This window comes from Melospiza melodia, chromosome 1 (assembly GCF_035770615.1).
Source record: "Melospiza melodia melodia isolate bMelMel2 chromosome 1, bMelMel2.pri, whole genome shotgun sequence".
NCBI classification, from domain to species: domain Eukaryota; kingdom Metazoa; phylum Chordata; class Aves; order Passeriformes; family Passerellidae; genus Melospiza; species Melospiza melodia.
In genome coordinates, this window is record NC_086194.1 from 34161825 (window position 1) to 34184073 (window position 22249).

The window sequence follows — 22249 nt, forward strand, 5'->3', positions numbered from 1 at the left end:
ACCTTGTACCTATGTCTGCATTGGCAAAATGGTGAGTGTAGCTCACTGCTTTTTTTCCTTTTCCTCAACTGCTAATTCATACATGTGTAAGACTAACCAGCCAACCCTGCCTCATCTTAAAATACAACTTCAAATGTTAAAAATTGTGTCTTCCATCTCTCAACCTTTTCCTCCTAAAACAGAACTCCTAGTACTAAGAACAAGAATATGTTAGATGTGTATAATATTTAATATTAATATAAATATCATACTGCTTACCCTGAGCAAAAAAGCAGAACAAAAGGTACTCCTGTGCTGCTGGGTTCTTTAAGTAAGCAACACAGTGAAGTTCCTACTACTTATTATCATCAAATATTCATAAGAGTCACAGTAGGTAGGTGGCAAGTTTACAAGGCAGCCATTATTCATCAGAATATATGTAATCTCATTATGTTCTATCAATATACACATACAGAAAAGGACTGATATTAGCAGACAAATTCTGTGCTAAAAACACCACTTTAAATTATATAGTTTGAGTGAAAGATCAATGGTCTGACCTTGAACCAAGCACTGCCTCTGAAAGATTATGTCAATTTCCTGGGTTTTTAGGTTGTTCCTTAAAATTGATTTTTTTTTTAATTCAGTGTTCACAAATGGCTTGTTTTATGGTAGTTTTATTTAAATACAGTTATGACAGGAAAAAGACAAGAAAGAGATAGGAACATGCAGAGAATGCTGATTTTTAAAGCATGAAAATACTCAAAATGAGAAGACATTCTTTAAATAATACAACCAGCTCTTTAGACTGCAAAATATTTTGTTTTACACCAGAAGACAGCAGATAAAATTTTACTTACATTGATATTTCCACTTCATTTTTAAAATTAATATTACTTTTTAAAGATTAGGAGTATACCAATTTCTATTTTAGCTTCTATGGAATTCTAACTATTGTGTTAAAAATACAAAAGCAGAATCAACATGCATTTTAAAGTGATACAGCTGTCCTCCCTTTGCTTGGTAATATGCAATCATAGCCCAATATTAAATGGGAATTAAACACAAAGACACTTGATGGCTGGTATGTGATATGTTTAACAGTCACTTTAAAAGGCGATGTAATGATGGTATTATGAATGGGGGAGGTGAAGAGTTTTTACAAATATTTTGTACAAATATTTTTACAATTATGGATTGTGTGCTGCTTTATATTGGTCATTGGGAGGCATCAGTGTGCAACACAACTCCACCTCATCCAGTAGGGTTCATCTTAGAACAATGCAATCCCATGGATGAGGAAGACATAAAACGTAAGTAAATATAGAAACAAAAGCAGCACACTCTTAAATTTCACAATTTAATAATTTCAACTGCCATTTAGATCTAAGTTTACCCAATATTGTTTGTATCAGTTTGGGCTTTGATGAGGAAGCTTGGCCAGTGATCATTTAGTGAACAGTGAAACCAAATGGGACAACACAGTCCCAGAGAATCACATACTCTGGGGACTCCCTAGTGTTGTTATTCTGTCATCTGAACTGACTGCTTCATAGAATCCAAATTCCACTCAATTTTGCTACTTCTGCTGATACAAGTCAAGATAAATTTGGTGATAGTATTTTCTGTAACTACATTTATTTTGAACAGGGCACTGAAAGCTTTTCCTTGAAAACTAAAAGAACATGCATGGAGAAAAGAGTGTTTCACTGTCTGCTGCCACTGCAGAAAAAAGTCCTCCTCCCACCCTTAACCTGTAGAGAAGCCATTTCCTTTTCTATTCCTCAAAGTAACTGAGGCAGTAACTCCAAAAAACAAACTGCAGCTGGTCAGCCCCACTGCCACTCACAATCTGTAAGCAGCTGAAGCAGAAACAGATCATATGCATGTTATTATCCTTCTGTCAGAGAAGCCTGGGAACCAAAAAATATGATGGAACTTTAGTCAAAGGGCAGTAGAAACAGACCCAGTTGTAATATCCCACGACACATACAGCTGTACAAGAAAGAAAAAGCATAAATCTGGTTAAATTCCTTCTTTCATTGCCCTGTACCTTCAGAAGGAAGGAGAGGGAGAATAAGTAGTACGAAAAGCATAAAGGAAAGAGAAAGAACCACCTCCTCCCAGATTCTCATGAACCACAGGTGTTGTGCATATGTGGCAGGAAGAAGGCACAAACATGGATTACCATTGTCCCAGTACTACAACAAAAACAACATGGGGAAGAAAGAGGAGAGAGTCAGTCACATTTTCCTCACAGTTACTGCTGAGATTCTGCATGGGAAACTTCTAAGTTGTATTATCTATCTTTCTTCCTTTTTTTTTTATTTCTTTACCATCTTGTCCATCTCTCAAACGGGATTTAGAGTAAACTGCAACTGCTAGATGTGGGAACTCCCAGCAGAAAGTGTGGAATTTACACAGCAAGTTGGCTTTTGCAGTTGCTTGCAATCAGAATATTGCTTCCACATTAATTTGAAATACATCAGGCTTGGCACAAATCAAATAAAAAAAGTATCACTAAAGCAGCATTATAGTATATTTACTATACTTGGTTACAGCAAAGCAGCATTTGCTTACATTATACCAGCAGCTGAGATCAGAGGTTTGTTAGCTGACTGCAGCATGAGACTTTGAATAAGACAGCTCAGTCTATAAAGAATCTAAGACAGAGGAATCCTGCCAAGAAAGAAGGCATTACTATGTATTTTAAGTAAAGAACCATAAAGCAAATTAAGCCACATGCTTCTAATCACATACTCCTTTAGAGCTCAGAATTTCCCATGTTATACTCCCATGCACACCCCAGGATGTCCTCACAACAAGGAGAATCTTCTCCTTCCCTCATGCAGGTGAAATGGCCTGAATTCCAGTTATCTGTAATTTCACTGGAGACTGTCCACTGTAAAAAAATAAATATGGAGATGCAAGAAGCTGGCATCCTGGGGATGCAGATAGCACCTACTGGTACTGCCTTCCTTGGGTGTCTCAATGCCTGCTCATGAGAAACTTATGGTCAAGCCCACTACAAGATCAGAGCAAAACTTCTCTCTCAAAATGAGACCACCAGAGATCACCATGCCTTCCTAGCATTGTACAGTCTGTTTCCAGATATCATTAAATGATTTAGAAATAAAGATGTTTAAAGGATCACAGTCTCCCCTGGCTTCTCCTTTGGTGCGCTGTGGTTTTTTAAGCCAATTTTAAACACCCAAGAGAAAAGTGGCATTGTGAGTAGGAAATGCTCTCTGGCTTGCAGCTGTGTGGGTTTATACGTAGTGAAAGGCATAATGATTGCTTCTGTTTACTCTTTCAGACCTAATTTCTGCTGTATCATTGTCCTGACAGTGGTGGGCAAGCACAGAGATGAGGATATAATAAGGTCTCATTTCCATTCCAGAGTTTCTACCTTACAAATAATGTCTTGAACCTTATTCTTTTGATGAAAAGACTAGTTCAAAACGACCCAATATTTAGGGAGATAATAATCTTGCATATCCAATACATGGTATAAAATAAGGGAGGTCCATCTGCTTAAACTTACAGGTTTTCCTTCATTCTTGACTACCCACTCACAAAAGAATCTCCCACAATAATTTCTCTTCCTAGCTCTTCCCTACTGGTGGGAATTACTCCAATGTACTCCAAAATAAAATCTGCAACTTATGCTCCACATGCATATTTTCAGACTGGTGTGTACAAAAGCCATCAAAGACCAGATCAAAATATTTATGAGGCCTAAACCTTCATCTTAGAGAAAAGTAAATTATATGTACAATGCACTGGGCTCTTCCTCTTGGTTCTAGGCACTCTTGTGCCAAGTGAGCAGCTGGCAGTTATTATAATACTATTGCTGCCAGGCTGAAAATTCCTCCAGTGAAAAGAAAGTGAAATGCTCTCACTCAAGCATAAAGCCAGCTTTACCAGTCATGCTTTGACTTCAGAAAAACATTAATGCTATTAACATAGGTGTATTTATGTATAGGTTCCACTGCACAATTCCCACAAACACAGAATATCTTGTGATTTAGAAAGATCACAAAACCACAGCTTATGGCATGACTATAATTTTTGCAACTTGGTAATCAAACAGGCAAAAGTCTGAATGATTTAATTTTTCACCTTACTGCAACAGTGAATTTGGTCCATTACATAAAAACAAGTTTCATCAGTGTCACTTCACAGCATGAAATTCAATCCTTGTGCTTGGAATTTTGATTTTTGGAGGACCTAAAGATGTAAAAAATTCATCCTGTGTACAAAAATAAATAAAACAAAACCAGACTGTATTATTCCGCACTGTTTACAAATAGGATTTTTTTTTTCACTTCTGCAATGTGGGCTAAGGGATACATAAAGCAAGAAATAATCACAGGTCAATGCATGCTAAAGAGGTGCTTAGCATGCTTATGGGAAGTTAAACAGGCGAAGTGGAGATAAGTGTAATTCAGTAACAGTTAAGTGGTTGATTACAGTTTGCTTTCCTAGTAGAGGACCAGAGCTTTAACCACAATAATGGTAAAGTCATCTTGCTTAAATTCACTGTTCTTCATCCCTTGTAAAAGAAAACTGAGAGGAAAAAATACATTAGTTTGATTATATGGATAAAACAGTGATCACTATTTCTTTAAGCTCTTCTAACAAAAAAATATAATCATAATTAATGAGACAATTATTAAAAATTATTTTTCCAGCTTCCTTTTTTTGGCACTGAAGACCCTTAGTGTCATCTGAGAACTTACTGAGGGTGCACTTGATGCCTTCATCCAGATCATTGATAAAGATATCAGACAGCACTGGTCCCAGTACCAACACAACTGGATGTAACTCTATTCACCACCACTCTCTGAGCCCAGCCAACCAGCCAGTATTCTACCCAGTGAAGAGTTCACAGGTACGTGCCATAGGCTGCCAGTGACTCCAGAATGTGCAGGAGACAGTAACAAGTCTAAGGAGAAAACATCCACAGCCTTTCCCTCATTCCCTAGGTGGATATCTGGTCATAAAAGGAGAGCAGGTTGGTCAAGCAGGACCTGCCTTTCCCAGATCTCTGCAGGCTGGGCCTGATCCCCTGGTTGTCATGTGTGTGCAGCATGATGGCCCTCAAGATGATCTGTTCCATAACTTTCCTTGGCACTGAGGTCAGGCTGACAGGCCTGTAGTTCTCTGGATCCTCCTCCCAGCCCTTCTTGTGAATCTGTGTCACACTGGCCAACCTTCAGCCACCTGGGACCTCCCCAGTGAGCCAGGACTGATGAAAAATGATGGAGTGACTAGGTGAGCTCTTCTGCCAGCTCTCTCAGTACCCTTGGATGAATTCATCCAGTCCCATGGACTTGTGAATGTCTAAGTGGCACAGCAAGTCACTAACTACTTCCTCTTGGATTTCAGGGGTGTTTTCTGCTCCCTGTCCCTCTCTACCAGCTCAGAGGGCTGGCTGGCCTGAGGATGTTTGGTCTTTCTGTTGAAGACTGAGGCAAAGAAGGCAAAAAGCAGCTCAGTATTTTCCTCATCCTTGATAACAACGTTCCCCCTTTGAATCTAATAAAGGATGGAGATTCTCCTTGGCCCTCTTTTTGTTGTTAACATATGTATAAAAACACTTTTTATTATCTTTTACAGTAGTGGACAAATTAAGTTCTTCCCTTTCTAATTTTCTCCCTTGACTTAACAACATACTTGTACTCTTCCTGAGTTGCCTGCCTCTTCTTTCAAAAGTCATAAACTCTTTTTTCCCAGAGTTCCAGCAAAAGCTCCCTGATCAACCAAGCTGGTCTTCTTCCCCATCAGCTCATCTTTCGGCACAAAGGGACAGCCTGCTCCTACAGGAAATGCAGAAAATAAGTGGTTTTGTCCTCTAGAACAGGGCTTTTGTGCTATGTCTCAGGCTGCAATTCAAAATTGGCAGAGATAGTCTGAAAATATTTGTGTTAAAGTTGAGCAAAGAGAGAAATGTTTTTAGCAACACAAAAAAGTAATTTTATCTTCTTTCCCTCCCTTCTACCCCCCTTCTCACACAGTTCTTCCAAAATTCTTCATATCTCTCAGTTTCATTTTGATCTAGAAATACAGCATTTACCCATTTTTAATAGCTACTACAGAAGGATTCAATTATCTTTGAATCTGTACATAGCAATACACTGGAGTCACATCTGTTGCACAAGCACTGTGAATCTGGGCTAAAGAGGAGGTGGTTTATTTTCGTATGCATATCCTCTCCCTACATTTATTTTTTCTTCTTATTAAAGAGAAGATTAATGTATACTGCATTTGAAAAAAAGATGCCATTTCTTAGAGGCTTCTAATTAAAGAAAAGTTATCAGTAAGATCTCATCAGTTTCATTAACTGTCTTGAACACTTTCACAAAGACTATTTCTGCATTTTGCAAGTGTAGAAACCTGGTAGCTCTGAATTAGTTTACCATGCAAGAATCAAAAGATAAATGTTAAAGAAAACACATTTCATTCCTGGAATAAATGTAATGAAAATGTTTAGCTTTTGAAAGATTGGTTCACAAAAAGTGAACCAATTGGTCTTCAAAGTATTTTGGTCTTCAAAGTATTTGTTCCAAAGGCTGCCTAGTCTATGAAGTTCTGCTCTGGAGCCATCCCTAGCATTACCCATTGTGGTCTCTAACAATTTACAATAATTTTCACAGAATAACTTGCCTTCATATATTCCTCTAAGAAGAACCAGCACTGTATTTTAATAAAGAATACTTAAAGCACTGTCATCTGTTTCTAGTTTTAATTCTTACTAGTTTGGGATATGAAGTTTGGGCTACAAACATTAATACCACACCCTCAGAGGCTTAAACACTGAGTATTTCTTATGGACTCCACCCTTCGAAGGACAGTGGTACAAACCCTTCTCTTCTCTTCCCTTCCTTCCTGTAAGCAGAGGAGAAGGCAGTGAGCCAGGCAGCCTTAAAACCACTGCAACAGATTCTTTACAAAAACTAAATCTAGCTCTTTGAAGAAATTAGCATTAGAATTCTTTTAGTCATTTCTATTTAGCCCCTAAACTGTGTGGTTATTTTAAATTTTACAAACCTTACAGTCATGGCTTTTTGATCCACACATTTTCTGAGTGAAGCTTTTGTAGTAGTTGAAGCGTTTCATTTGACAAAAAAAATTCCTTTTTTCATTTAACAAATTACAGGAGTCAGCCAGTTTGACTCCATCCATTAGGCTCCACAGCCAAATGGAATTATCCTGGATCACATACTCCTCATCCAAACTCAACTCTGAATTTGTAAGCTAATATTGGCCTAGATTTGCGCATTCTTTTGATGATTTTTGAATTGCTTCTAAAACACCCACTGATACATTTTGCATAGCATCTTAACGTACAGAGGAGTTCATGGTTTTCACCCCTTGATCCAGATGTAACTTTCACACAGGTATTTATTAAAATTTCACAAATTACACCCATGGCACATGGAGGGGCGGGGGCTGGGGCGTGTTGGAGGTGTGTCTGTGATTTTAAAAAGTGATGTTTTCTAATGGTGTAACCAGGCATTATCCTACAGCCTTAGAAAAGGGGCCACTGAACACTTCACCAAAGCAGCCTTCCCAGTTTTGCTGTTTCTCAAAGATTCTGAGGCAAGAAAAAAGAAAGATACAGCAGCAAAGAAAAGGTCTCTCGTACAAGGTTTCCCACTCACATCACTGTAATGCAAGGCACACAAAAATGCTGTAAGGCATACAAAAGTTTTGTTTAAAGAATCACTAGGGTTTACTCAGTCATTTCAGCACAAGAAAGGTTTCAGTCATCCAGAAGCCTGAATTACCAGAAAATTACCAGCTACCAGAAAAGTGCATCAGTGGTAGAGATTGGCAATTCAAATCTGCCAGTGCAACAGCTTCAAACTTTGTTATGAGAAATAAAGTAGGCAGGAAAACACAGAGATAAAAACAATGCCCTTGCAGACAGAACTAAGTCAAAACAGACCATCATGGATCAATTATAGGCACTGGGAATTCTCATGAAATTATGCAGGCCAGCTGAAATTTCCCAGCGTTGTCTCACAGACAAGCACACACATCCAATTTTGATTAGAAACCCTAAGTAAAGACTCAGAATATCTATATGATAGCTTGAACCACAGAAGGTGCTGTTAGCTAATCAGAGAAAATTAAAAGGCCAGGAATAAAGAGTCTACAGCTGGAGTATGACCAGCATGATGTCAAAATTGCACATGGATAGCATCTTTAACCATATCATGATTCCTGTATTCCCAGATGGCTAACAGGAAATAAGTCCCACAGGCTTAGCAAACAAGTTAAAAGCTATCATTGAATATCTCCAGGTGAAAAATACAATTTTCAGCTTAACATCTAAAACACCTGGGAGAGTTAATACTACAATTGTTCTCTGCAATTTACAACTATTTTTAAATAGCCACCCACACATAGGAATCCCTTGGAAATACCCACATATCTCAGTACCTTAAGAAAAACTTGAGGCAATCAGAAGTTCCCCATTACTTATCTTATTTTGTCATAATGTTTTTAATTAGTACTTTAAAAGGGCCTAAAATTCCATCGACAGGCAACCGGCCCTTTTATTTCAGTAAATAAGCCTGCACTGAGAACAAGCAATGACAACTATTTTACTGGATACAAAAATGATTTAATATGTTTTGGCAGAAAAACTGCCAAATGTCATTTATTGAAAAGCTAAACAATGAACTTTTAAATTGTATTTCAAAATTAGTAATACATGTTCTTTTACTTTCAATGTCCTAGTAATCCAAGTATTTATTAATCAACAATATTTTGACAGATCTTGTAAAGCTCACTACAGTGTGAACTCTGTGAACTCTCATCCAAATTTTGGCAATACCATGCAAGTTAGATCTTCCATGAATCACATGTTCGTAAAACAAAAAGCATATAAATTTCCTTCCTCTTAATTTAATAATTTCCCCAAAATTTTGCCCTGTCTCTTCTCCTGAGTAAGTTCTAGTGTGCATACATCCCTTTCTAAATTGTTTTGTTTCTAGAAGCTAGTTTAAGCCCCCTTTAAAAAGTCTTAATTAAAAAAAACTGAAAGAAAAATACGTGAAAAAAACAGAACAGTACAGTTAGAGAAGTGCCAAATTTAGCTGAAGAGAAAAATCTTCCAATGTGAATTTCAATCTGTGAGAGGGATATTTTAGCCTTTTAACTCCTGCTCTGATCAGAAGCATAACACACCATAAATACAATAAGCAAAACCCAAGAAATCCTGGGAAACAGGGAAATTCTCAGACTGCCATGAAAAACCAACAAAAACCTCAATGTAAATTGCATTAAGTTTTATATATGGAAGTAATTTATGCCAACTGGCAGCCCTCTTGGATTAGCTGTGTAGTCTGCAAAGTTCCAACTGTTCTGACTCTTGGCCAAAGGCTTGGCCTGTTAAACTTTTGAAAGGAAACATACATACACACTTTGTGCATTTTAAATGCTGCAACAGCTCATATCCTTGATCAGAAAAAGTTTTAACATTACTGGTAGGAGCTGGAAAATCTTTCATCTGTATGAAGGAAAAGGTTCAAATTCCTACAGTCAGCTAAAAACACATATTTAAAACCGGCAGTTGCAGATTTCAATGAAGAGATCCTAAGCCAGTTTTCAATTTCATTCTATGTATTCCTGCAAACACAAAATTATTTTAATGTTCTGCCTCATTGCCTCATTTTTGATACATTTCTTCCACTACTGATAATTTAAGAAAAAAGCTTTGCTTAGTGATCAGTGAACTATCACACTCAAAGCTCCTCTGCATTTGAAAGCTAATTTGGTTTAACATAGAGGTATGACTTTACACTATACACATTCAGTCTGCATGTAAAGGCAAGCCTTTTTAAAATAATAACGGAAGAAGAAAGTCTCATACAAGTCTTTCAAGTTTTCCTTACAGCAGCCCACAAAATGCATATCAAATATAATTCAGTATGTGGAAGTGGGAAGTTCTGGTAGAATTATAGTCTCCTGCAACGATAACATGGCACATTGTAGAAAAATCAATCTACAGAGCAAGACCATGAGAAAAATTAAAGGCAAGGAAATCAAAAGTGACTTATACAGTGGCTTTATTTCCAAATACTCTGAAAGAGGTAATAAAAAAGGCAATAAAAATCCAAAGGTTTTATGGTGCAAAAAACACATCACTGTTTTCAAACTCCCTCTCACAAGGAGGCTGCTACCACAAAGATAAAATACTCTCCTGTTTTGCTGTAATTGCATGGGACCTAACGGAAAAGAACAAGGGAAACACTGTAAGAAACCAGCAGAGCACACTGTGGGAAGCCAGCAGAACACTCCTGTGTTTCCTGAAAGCTTTCCAGATGTAAATTTCAGTTGCCATTCACCTTGGAGTATACTGAGAATGACAGGAAGAACCACCTTCCAATATCAACTCCCAAGTTTTCTGAATGACTGCACTAATATTTTCCAGTTCATTTGGAGGTTCCAAAAAAAAAAAAAAAAAACAACATACACTTGAAGACACAAGCAACATGAAGTCTGGCAGAAGCTGTTTTTCTCCCATAAATCCCATTTTGCTACATCTAGTCAATGGAAATATCAATTTTAATTTTTCAAGGATCTTTCTAAGTTACACCAAGCTACACAATGTTTCTCAGATGACCCTTGCAGTTCTTGCTGGCTGTAGTATCAAGTAGAAATATCTGAAATAATATTTTTTTATTTACAGTTAGAAACAATTATATTTTCCTATAGTAAACACATATAAGTTTCTTCAGCATCTGCCATGTGAGATCCCAAAGTTAAGGGATTGGAAGTTAATAAATCACAGATACTATCATATGCTGCAACAGGAGTCACAATTTGGGAAAGAGAGAATCAAGAGAAGAGCTGTGTTTGAGTTTTGTGATATCTGTGTAAGAGGAAAAAGATGACACATCAGGAGAAACGGGCATATTTTACAACTTAAGACTTTTACAATGATGAAGTAGATGGATAAATGGCAGTAGGAATTTTTCCAAACTCATTTAACTTTCATTTTTGTCCCTTGATTCTCACACCACACCTGAATTTTCCTTAAGCCTATGTCTGCAAATAAATCTAATCAAGGATTAGAAAGACAAACCACCCAGTGAATACAGCCACTGTTGAAATTTGAACCAGTTGTAACATTAACGGTGTATGAATTAACTGAACCTGATAACAGAGAAGCATTGCTTGGTCTGGTGACAGTATTCAGTGATAGTATTGTGGTCTGTGGACATCAGTGGGACAGGATTTGTAGGCAACATAATAACTTTTATCAGATAAACTAGCAGCACTGGAGAAAAAAAATAGACAAGCCTTTATACAAGCAAAAGAGCTCATTAATACAAAAACTCCTCAGTTATTTTCACTTTATAGCAACTGCCTAACACACATCACTTCTCTACCAACCAGGCATAATGAAACTTGTGAACATACAGCCCAAAGGTTGCCCTCAAAACAAAGAATTCAAACCTGCAAACATTTGTTTTAAACTAATAGATAGTATTTTCTTCTAATATAAAATGTGTTAATTCAGTTCTCTTTAAAAGAGCACAAAAATAATTGTGTCAAAGCTATAAAGTGGTATTACCAAATTTCAATGGAGTAAATATTAAAGTTGATCTATGAACACAAAAAAAAGAAAATGGAACTTTTAACGGAAATGCTGACACAACTTTAACTATGGCAATGTTAAGAGCGCTGCTCTAATAAATCTGTCAGTTTCTGTAATGCCTATGACAATCCCATTAATATGAATGATGTACACTTCACATAGCTTACTACATACCAACTGCACAAGTTATATCATCTTTATTCCCAGTAACAAATCAGTAATCAATATTTGCAAAAGCAGACTAATCCTTTGCAAAATCAGTGGTTTAGTGATTGAAGAGTTTGCTCAATTTACACAGTTAATCCCTCTTCATCTGCTTGAGCCCTCTATTTATTCCAACCACTTACAGTGGTAGCTGTAGCAGATTAATACATCCCCCTGTGCTAAACATGTCTTGACAATTGACCCAGCATATTGCTGTCAGGATAATCTTTACAAACACTGAGCTTTTCTTACCAAGCCTGAAGGCAACATTTAGAAATCAGAAGTTTACAAATACTCTCAGAAAGATCCTCTCACACATATTATCACTTCTCCATTTAATTATTTCTTTGAGACAGCATCTACTGCCATATTTTATGGACCCAAAAAGTACCCTCCTGACCTTTTTTTTATTACTAAAGTTAAAATTACTGTAATTGTGAAGTCACACAAAGAGGGTTTTTTAATCAAGAAATTTCTATGCAAACAGAAAACCAGCAGGAAAATAATGTGTTATAGCATATTGCTCAATGAAAAAATGAGATGGCCATCTGTGTAAATACAAGTAAATTAGCATCTTTTATTCAAAAAAATGAGCTGAAGCAGTAAGACTAAATTAAGATTATTAAGATTTTTCTCTTTATTAAGAGAAAAAAAGTCGCCATTAAGTCCATAGTGAGAAAGTAAAAAACAATAAACTTTATTAAAAAGAGACAAAAATATTTAGTTACATGTACATATACCTCTGAAGCTCTGAAGTTTACAACAAAGACCTGCATAGTCCTTCAGGCTTTTTCTCCATTTTGATATTTTTACCCCCACAAGAGGCAAATATTAATCAAAGCTTATTTTTCTAAACAACTAAGAAGAATTAACATGGATGGTAGTCCCAGTTACACCTAAATGCATACTAATCTTTTATATTAATGAAGCTGTTCATGCTTAATTTGCCATTGTACATAACAGTAGAAGATAAAATATTCAAATAAATTGACAACTTAAGGAAGTAAATCTGAAAATATTTTATAAGGTACAAATGGAAGAACTTGTATTTAAGGACAAATAAAGTAGAAATCCTTAAAGAGCTAATTTGCATGATCAATCATCATAGTTCTTGTGGTTCTTGGTAAGTTATTTCAGAGAAGCATGATACTGTATCAGCTGTACAAGGCATAACAATTTTAATGTTCGTACAGAACTCAGTGTTAGAACAGCACAACTGTCTACTTCTTAAAATTTTCCTAACAGTAGTTCTTGATCTATGGAAAGACAGCACAAAAAAAAATTGCTAGGCAGACCAAAGTGGGGGTTTGATTGTTTGAAAAAGAAAGTAAGCTTTAAGAGAAAAATTAGAGATACTGATGGTCAGAAGAGAAACTGAAACAGGTTGGTTTGCGCTGTACATTAATTACTATCCTACAGAGCCCAAATTATCCAGCTGGCCCTAGAAATGCAACCTGGATTCAGAAATGAACTTAAGCAAAATTGGCAGAGCACAGAACACTGACTTAGTCATCAGGTACAGTCACAGCATACATCACAAACTTGATGTGCTTGACTATTTTATACATCCACAGGAGGAAAAAAAAAAAAAAGAAAAACCTACACAAGGAGTACTGATAGGAGGCAATGATGAACTTCCAACACTCTGAAGGCCATCAAACCAAAGACCAACAGAACTTTCTTAAATGAATGAACAACTCAAAAATCAGTACGTTCTATTGTTTCACTGTTGAAACTCATCTTAAAATACAAAAAAAAGTGGCTGAAGACATGGTACAATATGAAACAGCCTAAAATTTATCACTTACTTCTTAAACAGAAAGGTGAAGGTGTCACTGTTGAATAATAACACTTGAAGGGTGAAAGATGTGAGCTGCAGCACAAAACAAGTCAGCATATGGGAAGAAAAAAGAAAAAAAATACCAAAAGACACGTCAATCTCTCATTCTTCCACCATTAAAAGCAAGTAACTTTCTGAAACTAAGAGACTGGACTAACCACCTGAAGCTACCTATGATGATACAGATGCAAATGCTGAATTTCACCCCTGAGTCTTTTGTGGTGTCCTCTTGAGGTCAAGTAGAAGAGGAAATTTAGGCAGACTTATTATCCTACACAGTACACTGCAGTACATAAAACGTTCTCTATGCAAGTTCTGCAAGTGTTTTAGCCAATTAGAAATTAAAACATAGAACAGAAATAATTTTCTAAAACTAAAATTCTAGATCTCCCCTTGAGGCAAGTCATTAAAGAAGGATGAAATCTGAATCTTACTGGTAAAAAAAGCATATTAGAATGTCAGTCCATTAGGAAAAAAAGGCTTTGCACAGGTATGTGAAGGATTATAAATTGCTGAGTGACTCAATTCACTAATTTTTCTTCTGTTATTCAGATTTTCATAATTCAAAGCTCTCTGAGCTGGAAGATGAGGCACAAAGTATTTTTTTTTTTAAGATTTCTGTAATACAGAATATGATATGGCTTAGAAATTTTAAACATTGGTAAAACTCTCACAGTGGACTCTAGCAAAGCAATAATGTTACAACTCAAATGTAGCTTCAATATTTAATTGGATTGTGGAAAGAATGTCTAATCTCCTCTAATTTGTTAATACCCCAAGGAATCAATGGAAAGAGCAATTGAAGTGAACACCATGAGTACCCTAGACATTGCCTATACAATCAAACAAGAGGTTTCACTTTACCCCAATGGCAATTTTCCTAGCTGATTAGTTGAAAAAGTCCAACTGTACTTGGTCTGGACTGACCAGTGGATGGAGATTGAAACCACCACTCCAGGTTTTTCCTGAAAGCTTCTAGCAACATACCTAAAACACAGAGTTTATTTAGCCACTCATTATGACTCTTTAAAAAGATGCTCCATGGTACTTCAAAATGCTGAGCCTTCTGAGATTTAATGTGATATCCTTCTCTACTCATGCATTCTTCTGTGAACCATTCAGCTTTAGCAACTAGCACCAGAGGCTGCTAATTTGGTCTCTAAATGTGAGTGCCAAAAAGAACAAACAAGTAAACAAATGCCATCAAGAAGGTCAGCAGCTAGAGGAAAATCCTGATATGTATTAGACTTCTGTGAACTTTGTCCCACTGCCATTCAGTAAAATTCCATCAGGAAAAACTGGGGAGACCGATTGAGAATTGGCATCACCAGTGAAAGACAAAGCAAGGCCAGACTCCTGATGTGCAGCACCCCAAGGTGCCAACACATGGCACACTGCTTTTGCCTCCAAATCCATGGTGAAGAGCTGAATGAACAGCAGGATGGAGAATGAGCTCCAAGTCTCTGCAGGGCTCAGCCAAGCAGCCATGGCTCATACTTACGGCCAGGCTACAAAAATGGGAGAAGGAAACCAGCTGGAGAGATCAGAGTGCAGGTGGCAGAGCAATGGCAAGACTTATAGGCCAGAATGCTGAAATCCTGATGCAATTTCTGTAAAGGCAGCAAGGGTCATGAAATATTGCCTAAAGTGCCTGTTAACCCTTTAAGGCACACCAATCCTGTGGATTCCTCCACTACCCTACAGTTGGACTGTAGCCCATAACAGAATGAAGACTATGGGATTGTAGGGTTATAATTGGTTTAACAAGATCTTTTCAGCAGCTGACAGGCAATTAAGTCTTCAGTTTAGCCTAAAATATTTATTCAGACTTTCCAACTGCATTTAAAGACATGTCTCTGAGCACATCACAACTCCTGTTACAAATACTAATCACCCTTTCTTAGGACTTCTAAGTAGCTTTCATGCAGGTGATGTAGAAAATCATGATGATTCTGTCAGGTTTTTCATATGAACAAAGATTTCATCCAAAAAAATGTTTCAGGCAGTATGCATCTTCCCCAAGAATGTTGTAGCATGGTGTATCATTACCTGCACTTTGAAGAACAGCTTTATAAATTTTATATATTTTAACTAGCTAATGTAATCTGATGCTCTTTTTTTCAGTATGTAATTTCATAAAAGATGCAGAAAGTATTTTGATTTTAGACCTAAACATGCCTATATGACGACTAATCATTAAATGTTTCACTACACAGGTACCTATCATGCAGAAATAGGAGTGAAAAGAAAAACTTCAAGGAAAATTTTGTGTTGAAAATGATCAGTTGATTAGGTACAGGACAAAAGAAAAAATATACAGAGGTTGTCAACACTTCTGTCACGTACAGAAAGGAAAATTAAGAGTCATTTGTTATTCTCAGTTGGAGAGGTCACTAGTGTTATCTTGCACATGATGATTTGATGCACTACATATGATTAATGCTTGTTTAAAGGACATTGCCAAGGTCTCTAGGTCAGACTATGACCTTCCATTTTTTTCAGATATCCATAAACAGAATATTAATAATTCAATAAGCGCTTTCCTCTCTCTTTAAAATATTTTAATACTCTCTGCTACTACTAAAACAAGACCAATAGTAGAAGGCGACAAAATAGCAAGAAAGAAAATTCCAGTAGGGAAGCATTTGCTTCAGAATCACACTTAGTTTTTATTACTTTAAATGACTGATGCACTTGTAAGTATCACTTTCTAAGACTTTCTAACAGCACAGGTTTCCACCACCTCTTGTATATGCATGCCTTGATGCTTTGGGATGAAATTGTATATGCTTCCTCAAAGTCACTATAATTCTTAAAAATTTTAAAGACAAAACCAAAGTGAATGCACTTGCTTTTTCTAAAAAGCAAAGTTCTCAGAAGTCACTGAAATGTTGCATTTTTACATGACATGTACAAATTGTATTTTTTTATTGTGTACTTACATGTCCAGCTAGAGCTTTAGTTCTCTTAAAATCTGTTTGAGCATCAGAAAAATGCACAGTAAAAATGTTACTAAAAAAAAAAAGGAAGGAAGGAAGGACAAAACTCCTGTGACTCCCTCACTATTCATAAATCTTTGGAAAATGAACAATTGTCTGGATAATGCTTGGAAATCTCAAGTTTATCTCAAGTTTATATCAATATAATTTTCTATGCATGGATATAGCAATAGTTAAGATGGAATGTCCAAGATCACCTTCAAATGAGGAATAAGCATTATCACATTTTGAAAATGTGATAAATTTTAAATTTTAAACTTTAAATTTAATTTTAAATTTTAAAACAAAAAAACATTCTTAGTAATAAAATTAGATTTGTTTCTCAAGGACTGCAAAATTTCTTTCCAAAAGAATTTTCCCTGTAGTTTTCCAGTGGTTTTAAGAGGAAGAAACTCTTATACATCATCATTATATGGCACTTGCTTCAGATTTAAAACTATCACTCTGTGTTTATATTTTTCCCCTTAAGGCTGTAGTTCCAAATGTTTAATAACAGACTGATTGCTATACTGTCCATGTATTATTCTGCTTTTCCACAGGGTAGCAGTGTGTTTCAGAACAAGGACACCACTGTGGGAATATGAATGAGTACACAAAATCCCTGCAGAAAGCAGCTGTTCCCTCTTGTACATATGCAAATGGAAGAAAGCTAAATAATGAGGGCAGCTTCATTTCACAAAGGCAGACAACAACAGAGCCAAAGTGGACTACAACAAAGTTTTTGTAGGAAGCAGTGAACTGAAGTCTACAAAAAAGGATGAATTCTTAATATTCTCCATCGTGAGAATACTGTTTCTTAGGGAAATACTGATTCATGGCTTGCAAAATTAATCCTCAATATTATTTTTAAAACCCTAAAGACAAATACATCAATGCATCTTTTCCAAGACACTGAGTTTATTCAAAAAAATTATCACTTAATTAAGGCAGAAATCTGGACATCTTTTTCTCCCCAATACCATCATTCTTACGTATGACCTTGGACAAGTCATTGAATCTAACTCAGTTTTCTTGTCCATAAAATGGAGATAATACCTCTGCCCAGGGCTAGCTGGAAGCTAAATCCATCGTCCATAAACGTGATTTGAAATAGCAAGGTAAAAAGGCTTTATCAGTGCTACGTAGTGCTGCATTTTTCATTGCTTTTAATAAGCCTAATGAAACCATGTAAATTTTGAATGACAACATTAAGCAGATTTTCAGGCCAGCTAGGAGTAAAAGGCATTACAGATTTCTTGAGATGACCCCGATTTGAGCTCTGACAACTAATGGCTGAGTCAGAGCATTGCTATGTGAAGTACTGTGAAGAGTCTTCCAGATGTCTGTTGTTCCAACAGGGAACCGTTTATTCCGTGCTGGAGAGCGCAGTTGCACCAGTGACAGAGGAGGGAGAAGAAATGGCTCACATTTGCTCACTGGTGAAGCAACAAGCAAAACTAAAATCTTTCAAAGTTTGTCACTGGCACTTACTAGTGAAGCTTAGTACAAACCATGCTTTTTACACAAGCAAGTGAACATAAAACAACAAGAACTAATTTATCAAACCAAAAACATACATGCCACAGATTAAACTGCACAGTTCTTCAAACTGATCAGCTACAATTCCTTACCAGAAAAAGCTGTCACCATAACCCCAGCAGGATTTTGGTAATAATACACATACCCTGAATTCACAATCCATAAAGAAAGTCCTTTGACAATATGTCTTATGCAACAACATTGAGTGCTACACCTCATCCTCACCTAACGGAGACATGATTAGGGCCAACACAGCTGGTGCTCTACAAACAAATTGTTATATACTTTTTTAAGAAAGAAATCAATGCTGAAATTATTCACCTAAACAGTAGTCTAGGGTCATCTAAAGAGAACACCCTCAGTATTGAAGGAGTCTGTGAGCAATACAGGACTAAACTTTAAAATTCAGAATCTTTTGCATAATTCTTTTAGCAGACTATTCCACAAAATTGAAGACATAAAAATAATTCGATATTTAGTGGCACTGAGTTTCCTGTTTGTCCTGATGTTTACTAAAATTGACAGGTCTGCTACTTTGGGAAGTCCAGTGTTCAAACTGGGCTACAATTTTGGCCATTGTCTACCACCTAAGTGCTTTTGGTGCTAACCTATGAGACTTTCATGCAGATATCAGGCTAAACTGCCAGATGCCCTAAACCCCCATTCTAAGAGTTACTACATTACCTAAAATCAGCTCTACAACACACATACAAAAGGACATTTTTGATGCTGTGTCACACTTGCGGCATATGCTATACAGTAAACTGAGTCTGCTGTTTTCATGATCAAGTGTCCCAACAGACAGAAACATCAGCTGATGAAGCATTAAAAACTACCACAAAAAAAATGCAGCCTTTCTTTCCCATAAGAATATCTTAAGAACAGCAGAAAACAACAACAGCATGTCAAAACAAGGGTACTCCCGGACATTTCTGCAGCGGATCCTCTTAAATGTTGCATGTATTTTTTTCATGTGTTTCTGTGGCCAACTTTATAAGTCAACAAATTCAAAATTTTCACTTTACTTGGGAATGAAACATGTGGCAGTATTGCAATGAGATGTCACAGAGCCAGATTTTCCCCTCCCTCTAGAGACACAAGAGAACTTCAGATCCCAGAGCAGCCGTGAGAACATCCAGGAACTTGTGGGACTTCCCTTGGTCTGCCTGACTTCCAGCAACCATCTCTCCCCATTTCCTAATCCTCTTCTAACCTTCAAGATGGGAAAGAGCAGAAAGCTGAAATGGCAGATTGTGAAAGCAGATACAGGACACAGGAAATAGGCTTGTAATCCAAAGCCAGGAGCTGGGCACAGCAGTGCTATAAATCAATATACACTGACTACAGGAGGTACCACAAACCTAGCAGGCATATATGGGAGAACTAGAAGGATCTCTGATTGCCTCCGGTGAAAGAAAGCACATGAAACAAAAGTCTGAAATTCAGGAAACTAATTTCTACCATAATTGTTATGGTTTACATCAAATTTCCAGAAAGAACTGTAGCTTTCAAACTTAAATCCCAATGGTTAGCATGCAGCCCTTTAGCCCTACATTTCCTTTTTAAACCACAGCTTCAAAGCCATCAAGTCTGGGACACTCTTGTTAGAGCCTGACTCGACCATTTGATTGACCATACTCACACTAGAATATCGATCATCACCACATCAAGAGTGGGCTGTTCAGACTCATCTTCTCTCTCACCACGAATGTCACCCTGAAGTACACTTTGAACAGATATTGCCCCTTAGGTGGTAAGAGAGTAGATGCAGGGTCTTCTGGACAAAGCAGTAGAAAAGATTAATCTCTCTCCACTACTTCTAGAGAGACATTAGCAGTTTACTCCCATAATCACATGGATTTGCCAGAGATCTCTAACAAAAATGCAGTAAAGTTTTTCCACAGAAGCTGGACAAAAAATGTGCTTGCAAGAAACCATATTTCCCCCACCCTACTTTTTTCTATTCCATCCATTCCCTTTATTGACGTTAAGTACCTATGTCTGGGAAGACTCTTTCTCCTGCACAGTCCTACAGTCTAGCTCATGTCCAGTAATGTGACTTTCCACGCTGCTTCCCATTCTTAAACTCTCATCATTTCCCCTTCTTTATCTCCTCTTTCTCCATATTTTTAGTTCCATCTTCCTGAGGCTCCTGTTCTATTTAATGGTCCCCTCTGTTCATGAAGGGCTGACCTCTCTGCATTAGCCAGATCACGTTCTGCACTCTACTCACTGGCACCTCTCCTCGTCAGGAAAATTCTTCACCAAGTGAGCTCTTTATTCCTACACATGCCCACTCTCCTGCCACAGCCCTCATCACAGGGTGAGTGTGCCACCTCCACTGGGCACAGGTCCTGTTGCCAGCTAGACTCTCAGAAATAGAATCCCCAAGCCATCTGCCCAGGAGAGCTGAGAGAAAAGGGCTGCACAGGTGTCAGGGACTGTGCTCCAAAACAGGTCAGCTGCTTCAGGGAGAGCCACAACCAGCACATAAATCAGAAATCACCTTTCCCCCGGGTTATGACATTCCAAGGAATGAAGCTAACATGAAGAGATTTTTTGGCTTTATCCTCTCCTTCCAGAGCTCTTTCTGATCAGGTTTGAACATCTCATTAGAAGTGCATCAGAAAGTATCCTATTACTTTTCTATTTTTAATGTCCCTTTCTGCGTTGTGGCCTCAGTCTTCAGTATTATACTATACCACACGTTCAGTTTTCTCTTATTAAAAATTTAATAAATACTTCAGGCCCCAAAGCATATCAGCAATTAAAAAGAACCAGTTCTTCTACCCCAGCAGAAGCCAGCATGAGAAACATTGCATGACAACTGGAAAAAACTTAAAATAAATCATCAGCAAATTAGGCCTGAGAGTCTTTCACTTCGTATATCTGTTCTTATTCAAGAATCATGGCTGCATTTACCTAAATTAAACACCTGGCATAGGTCTGATACTGCTTTGTGGACAGCACAACTATCCATGCAGAAGCAGTAAACTACTGAGTGCGGTGTGGTAATGTTACCATTTATCCTCCTGCAGTTCTGAATCAAGATGTGGATACACCTGCTCTAGCATCCAATGCCAGACAGACACAAGTTTTGTCCTCAGGAGTCATAACTCCAAGGCTGCACATCTACCATGTCCATGGTCTTTGGCCCCACTTCCCAGAACAGCCATTTAGCCCAAGGGCGCTGCTGCAATGACAGCACTCCACTATTTATCATTCCAAGTCTAATATTATAAGCACCCTTATAAAAGCACCCTTAGGCACCATGTTGGATTGTTGGATTGTCTTCTTTATTTGCAGAGTACACATCACAACAGGACCCCATTTTTGTTTGAAACCTCTGAGCATTGAGGAATGGCAATGGTAAAAATAAGAAGTGGTATACTGTGGCAGAGCTTATATCAACAGATTTAGAAGGCTCCATACAGAGCAGACTCTCCTTTCAGCACACATTTTCTTGACACAGTTAGCCTCAAAACCCTTGGGACTAACCCTGACACGTATTTCATAACTAAGAGGCCTTCAGACAGCTATAACCAACTTCAACATTTATTTATTCTAATATCATCTGCTGCGTTCATAGCATATATTTTATCAGCATGCCTCTATGAAACAGTCCACCGCACAAAAGCAGGGCTGAGACACAGAGCAAAAGCCATTCCAATAAATGTAATTAGTACTGCAGCAATACCATATGTACTAAATGTACTTCACTATGAAAGCTTACACTGATCACTGCAACATAAAAATGTCCATTAAAATAACATTAATTGTATTTATTAGTACTGTGTTTCAGAAGATTGTAACTACAGTGTTGCCTATGCTCTATTAACAAAAGACAGGATGCATCCAATTTTACAGAAATTCTTACCATTCAGCACTGTCCAAATCAAAGGAGGAAGTTTAAAAATAAAATTTTAGTCCATTTAAGATGCATGCACTGATAGTAGCCAAAATATCCTCCAAATGTAACACCAGATAAAAGTTTGCTGCATCATTACAATCTTTTTCCTCTACTTTCTCCCAAGACAAGCAATCTTTGATTGCAAAGTAACTTAAAAAAAAAATTCTTTACTGAATATTTGG

At 37.2% G+C, this 22249-nt stretch overlaps 1 protein-coding gene across 1 annotated transcript in view; it reads right to left on the reverse strand.

The window, feature by feature from the left end:
- SKAP2 (src kinase associated phosphoprotein 2) overlaps nucleotides 1-22249 on the reverse strand; it is a 118478-nt gene that overhangs the window by 48790 nt on the left and 47439 nt on the right. The gene's annotated exons all lie outside the window — the stretch shown is intronic.